Raw genomic sequence first — 6,864 nt, 5'->3', positions numbered from 1 at the left:
GCACAGTGGTCGCTACTCGTACCGCGTCAACACGGATGTCCGCCTTTTGAGTAAAAAGAAGACATCTATCTCCAAAAATTGAGTCATGCATTAAATTGAACGGTGGCCAGGTGATTTATCACGAAAAATAGACAAACTAGACAGAAGATTAAGACAAAATATTGTTTTTCTCTCCCTCACCAGTTTCTGGTGTCAACGCAGAGAAAAAGTTGGAGATAGGATGCAGTCCCAGTCCAAACATACTATTTTTCTCACTTTTTGCTCGAAAACGATAGTCCTGGTCGACAAACTCTCTCAAAAATTGAGTAATGCATTGAATTGAACGGTGGCCAGGTGATTTATCATGAAAAATTGACAAACTCGACAGAAGATTTAGACAAAATATTGTTTTTCTCGCCCTCAACAGTTTCTGGTGTCAACGCAGAGAAAAACTTGGAGATAGGATGCAGTCCCAGTCCAAACATACTATTTTTCTCACTTTTTGCTCGAAAACGATAGTCCCCGACGACAAACTATCTCAAAAATTAAGTAATTCATTAAAATGAACGGTGGCCAGATGATTTATCATGAAAAATAGACAAACTAGACAGAAGATTTAGACAAAATATTGTTGTTCTCTTCCTCAACAGTGTCTTGTATCAACACGAAGAAAAGGTTGGCGATAGGATGCAGTCCTAGTCCAAACATACCATTTTTCTCACTTTTTGCTCGAAAACGATAGTCCTTGACGATAAACTTTCTCAAAAATTAAGTAACGCATTAAATTGAACGGTGGCCTGGTGATTTATCATAAAAAAATAGACAAACTAGACAGAAGATTTAGACAAAATATTATTTTTCTCTCCCTCAACAGTGTCTGGTGTCGACGCAGAGAAAAAGTTGGCGATAGGATGCAGTCCCAGTCCAAACATACTACTTTCCTCACTTTTAGCTCGAAAACGATAGTCCTTGACGACAAACTATCTCAAAAATTAAGTAATGCATTAAATTGAACGGTGGCCAGGTGATTTATCATGAAAAATACACAAACTAGACAGAAGATTTAGACAAAATATTGTTGTTCTCTTCCTCAACAGTGTCTTGTATCAACACGGAGAAAAAGTTGGCGATAGGATGCAGTCCCAGTCCAAACATACCATTTTTCTCACTTTTTGCTCGAAAACGATAGTCCTGGTTGACACACTATCTCAAAAATTGAGTAATGCATTAAATTGAACGGTGGCCAGGTAATTTACCATGAAAATTAGACAAACTAGACAGAAGATTTAGACAAAATATTGTTTTTCTCTCCCTCAACAGTGTCTAGTGTCAACGCAGAGAAAAAGTTGGCGATAGGATGCAGTCCCAGTCCAAACATACTATTTTTCTCACTTTTTGCTCGAAAACGATAGTCCTTGACGACACACAATCTCAAAAATTAAGTAATGAATTAAATTGAACGGTGGCCAGGTGATTTATCATGAAAAATAGACAAACTAGACAGAAGATTTAGACAAAATATTATTTTTCTCTCCCTCAACAGTGTCTGGTGTCGACGCAGAGAAAAAGTTGGCGATAGGATGCAGTCCCAGTCCAAACATACTACTTTCCTCACTTTTAGCTCGAAAACGATAGTCCTTGACGACAAACTATCTCAAAAATTAAGTAATGCATTAAATTGAACGGTGGCCAGGTGATTTATCATGAAAAATACACAAACTAGACAGAAGATTTAGACAAAATATTGTTGTTCTCTTCCTCAACAGTGTCTTGTATCAACACGGAGAAAAAGTTGGCGATAGGATGCAGTCCCAGTCCAAACATACCATTTTTCTCACTTTTTGCTCGAAAACGATAGTCCTGGTTGACACACTATCTCAAAAATTGAGTAATGCATTAAATTGAACGGTGGCCAGGTGATTTACCATGAAAATTAGACAAACTAGACAGAAGATTTAGACAAAATATTGTTTTTCTCTCCCTCAACAGTGTCTAGTGTCAACGCAGAGAAAAAGTTGGCGATAGGATGCAGTCCCAGTCCAAACATACTATTTTTCTCACTTTTTGCTCGAAAACGATAGTCCTTGACGACACACTATCTCAAAAATTAAGTAATGAATTAAATTGAACGGTGGCCAGGTGATTTATCATGAAAAATAGACAAACTAGACAGAAGATTTAGACAAAATATTGTTTTTCTCTCCCTCAACAGTGTCTAGTGTCAACGCAGAGAAAAAGTTGGCGATAGGATGCAGTCCCAGTCCAAACATACTATTTTTCTCACTTTTTGCTCGAAAACGATAGTCCTTGACGACACACTATCTCAAAAATTAAGTAATGAATTAAATTGAACGGTGGCCAGGTGATTTATCATGAAAAATAGACAAACTAGACAGAAGATTTAGACAAAATATTATTTTTCTCTCCCTCAACAGTGTCTGGTGTCGACGCAGAGAAAAAGTTGGCGATAGGATGCAGTCCCAGTCCAAACATACTACTTTCCTCACTTTTAGCTCGAAAACGATAGTCCTTGACGACAAACTATCTCAAAAATTAAGTAATGCATTAAATTGAACGGTGGCCAGGTGATTTATCATGAAAAATACACAAACTAGACAGAAGATTTAGACAAAATATTGTTGTTCTCTTCCTCAACAGTGTCTTGTATCAACACGGAGAAAAAGTTGGCGATAGGATGCAGTCCCAGTCCAAACATACCATTTTTCTCACTTTTTGCTCGAAAACGATAGTCCTGGTTGACACACTATCTCAAAAATTGAGTAATGCATTAAATTGAACGGTGGCCAGGTAATTTACCATGAAAATTAGACCAACTAGACAGAAGATTTAGACAAAATATTGTTTTTCTCTCCCTCAACAGTGTCTAGTGTCAACGCAGAGAAAAAGTTGGCGATAGGATGCAGTCCCAGTCCAAACATACTATTTTTCTCACTTTTTGCTCGAAAACGATAGTCCTTGACGACACACTATCTCAAAAATTAAGTAATGAATTAAATTGAACGGTGGCCAGGTGATTTATCATGAAAAATAGACAAACTAGACAGAAGATTTAGACAAAATATTGTTTTTCTCTCCCTCAACAGTATCTTGTGTCAACGCAGAGAAAAACTTGGCGATAGGATGCAGTCCCAGTCCAAACATACTATTTTCCTCACTTTTAGCTCGAACACGATAGTCCTTGACGACAAACTATCTCAAAATTGAGTAATGCATTAAATTGAACGGTGGCCAGGTAATTTATCATGAAAAATAGGCAAACTAGACAGAAGATTTAGACAAAATATTGTTTTTCTCTTCCTGAACAGTGTCTTGTATCAACACGGAGAAAAAGTTGGCGATAGGATACAGTCCCAGCCCAAACATACTATTTTTCTCACTTTTTTGCTCGAAAACGATAGTCCTTGACGACAAACTATCTCAAAAATTAAGTAATGCATTAAATTGAACGGTGGCCAGGTGATTTGTCATGAAAAATACACAAACTAGACAGAAGATTTAGACAAAATATTGTTGTTCTCTTCCTCAACAGTGTCTTGTATCAACACGGAGAAAAAGTTGGCGATAGGATGCAGTCCCAGTCCAAACATACTATTTTCCTTAGTTTTTGCTCGAAAACGATAGTCGTTGACGACAAACTATCTCAAAAATTAAGTAATGCATTAATTTGAACGGTGGCCAGGTGATTTATCATGAAAAATAGACAAACTAGACAGAAGATTTAAACAAAATATTGTTTTTCTCTCCCTCAACAGTATCTTGTGTCAACGCAGAGAAAAACTTGGAGATAGGATGCAGTCCCAGTCCAAACATACTATTTTACTCACTTTTTGCTCGAAAACGATAGTCCTGGTCGACAAACTATCTCAAAAATTAAGTAATGCATTAAATTGAACAGTGGCCAGGTGATTTATCATGAAAAATAGAAAAACTAGACAGAAGATTTAGACAAAATATTGTTGTTCTCTTCCTCAACAGTGTCTTATATCAACACGGAGAAAAACTTGGCGATAGGATGCAGTCCCAGTCCAAACATACTATTTTCCTCACTTTTAGCTCGAACACGATAGTCCTTGACGACAAACTATCTCAAAAATTAAGTAATGCATTAAATTGAACGGTGGCCAGGTGATTTATCATGAAAAATACACAAACTAAACAGAAGATTTAGACAATATATTGTTGTTCTCTCCCTCAACAGTGTCTTGTATCAACACGGAGAAAAAGTTGGCGATAGGATACAGTCCCAGCCCAAACATACTATTTTTCTCACTTTTTTGCTCGAAAACGATAGTCCTTGACGACAAACTATCTCAAAAATTAAGTAATGCATTAAATTGAACGGTGGCCAGGTGATTTGTCATGAAAAATACACAAACTAGACAGAAGATTTAGACAAAATATTGTTGTTCTCTTCCTCAACAGTGTCTTGTATCAACACGGAGAAAAAGTTGGCGATAGGATGCAGTCCCAGTCCAAACATACTATTTTCCTTAGTTTTTGCTCGAAAACGATAGTCGTTGACGACAAACTATCTCAAAAATTAAGTAATGCATTAATTTGAACGGTGGCCAGGTGATTTATCATGAAAAATAGACAAACTAGACAGAAGATTTAAACAAAATATTGTTTTTCTCTCCCTCAACAGTATCTTGTGTCAACGCAGAGAAAAACTTGGAGATAGGATGCAGTCCCAGTCCAAACATACTATTTTACTCACTTTTTGCTCGAAAACGATAGTCCTGGTCGACAAACTATCTCAAAAATTAAGTAATGCATTAAATTGAACAGTGGCCAGGTGATTTATCATGAAAAATAGAAAAACTAGACAGAAGATTTAGACAAAATATTGTTGTTCTCTTCCTCAACAGTGTCTTATATCAACACGGAGAAAAACTTGGCGATAGGATGCAGTCCCAGTCCAAACATACTATTTTCCTCACTTTTAGCTCGAACACGATAGTCCTTGACGACAAACTATCTCAAAAATTAAGTAATGCATTAAATTGAACGGTGGCCAGGTGATTTATCATGAAAAATACACAAACTAAACAGAAGATTTAGACAATATATTGTTGTTCTCTCCCTCAACAGTGTCTTGTATCAACACGGAGAAAAAGTTGGCGATAGGATACAGTCCCAGCCCAAACATACTATTTTTCTCACTTTTTTGCTCGAAAACGATAGTCCTTGACGACAAACTATCTCAAAAATTAAGTAATGCATTAAATTGAACGGTGGCCAGGTGATTTGTCATGAAAAATACACAAACTAGACAGAAGATTTAGACAAAATATTGTTGTTCTCTTCCTCAACAGTGTCTTGTATCAACACGGAGAAAAAGTTGGCGATAGGATGCAGTCCCAGTCCAAACATACTATTTTCCTTAGTTTTTGCTCGAAAACGATAGTCGTTGACGACAAACTATCTCAAAAATTAAGTAATGCATTAATTTGAACGGCGGCCAGGTGATTTATCATGAAAAATAGACAAACTAGACAGAAGATTTAAACAAAATATTGTTTTTCTCTCCCTCAACAGTATCTTGTGTCAACGCAGAGAAAAACTTGGAGATAGGATGCAGTCCCAGTCCAAACATACTATTTTACTCACTTTTTGCTCGAAAACGATAGTCCTGGTCGACAAACTATCTCAAAAATTAAGTAATGCATTAAATTGAACAGTGGCCAGGTGATTTATCATGAAAAATAGAAAAACTAGACAGAAGATTTAGACAAAATATTGTTGTTCTCTTCCTCAACAGTGTCTTATATCAACACGGAGAAAAACTTGGCGATAGGATGCAGTCCCAGTCCAAACATACTATTTTCCTCACTTTTAGCTCGAACACGATAGTCCTTGACGACAAACTATCTCAAAAATTAAGTAATGCATTAAATTGAACGGTGGCCAGGTGATTTATCATGAAAAATACACAAACTAAACAGAAGATTTAGACAATATATTGTTGTTCTCTCCCTCAACAGTGTCTTGTATCAACACGGAGAAAAAGTTGGCGATAGGATACAGTCCCAGCCCAAACATACTATTTTTCTCACTTTTTTGCTCGAAAACGATAGTCCTTGACGACAAACTATCTCAAAAATTAAGTAATGCATTAAATTGAACGGTGGCCAGGTGATTTGTCATGAAAAATACACAAACTAGACAGAAGATTTAGACAAAATATTGTTGTTCTCTTCCTCAACAGTGTCTTGTATCAACACGGAGAAAAAGTTGGCGATAGGATGCAGTCCCAGTCCAAACATACTATTTTCCTTAGTTTTTGCTCGAAAACGATAGTCGTTGACGACAAACTATCTCAAAAATTAAGTAATGCATTAATTTGAACGGCGGCCAGGTGATTTATCATGAAAAATAGACAAACTAGACAGAAGATTTAAACAAAATATTGTTTTTCTCTCCCTCAACAGTGTCTTGTGTCAACGCAGAGAAAAACTTGGAGATAGGATGCAGTCCCAGTCCAAACATACTATTTTACTCACTTTTTGCTCGAAAACGATAGTCCTGGTCGACAAACTATCTCAAAAATTAAGTAATGCATTAAATTGAACAGTGGCCAGGTGATTTATCATGAAAAATAGAAAAACTAGACAGAAGATTTAGACAAAATATTGTTGTTCTCTTCCTCAACAGTGTCTTATATCAACACGGAGAAAAACTTGGCGATAGGATGCAGTCCCAGTCCAAACATACTATTTTCCTCACACTTTGCTCGAAAACGATAGTCGTTGACGACAAACTTTCTCAAAAATTAAGTAAAGCATTAAATTGAACGGTGGCCAGGTGATTTATCATGAAAAACAGACAAACTAGACAGAAGATTTAGACAAAATATTGTTTTTC

Source organism: Patiria miniata, unplaced genomic scaffold (assembly GCF_015706575.1).
Source record: "Patiria miniata isolate m_02_andy unplaced genomic scaffold, ASM1570657v1 HiC_scaffold_1, whole genome shotgun sequence".
NCBI lineage: Eukaryota > Metazoa > Echinodermata > Asteroidea > Valvatida > Asterinidae > Patiria > Patiria miniata.
Note: the sequence above shows the minus strand (reverse complement) of the source record.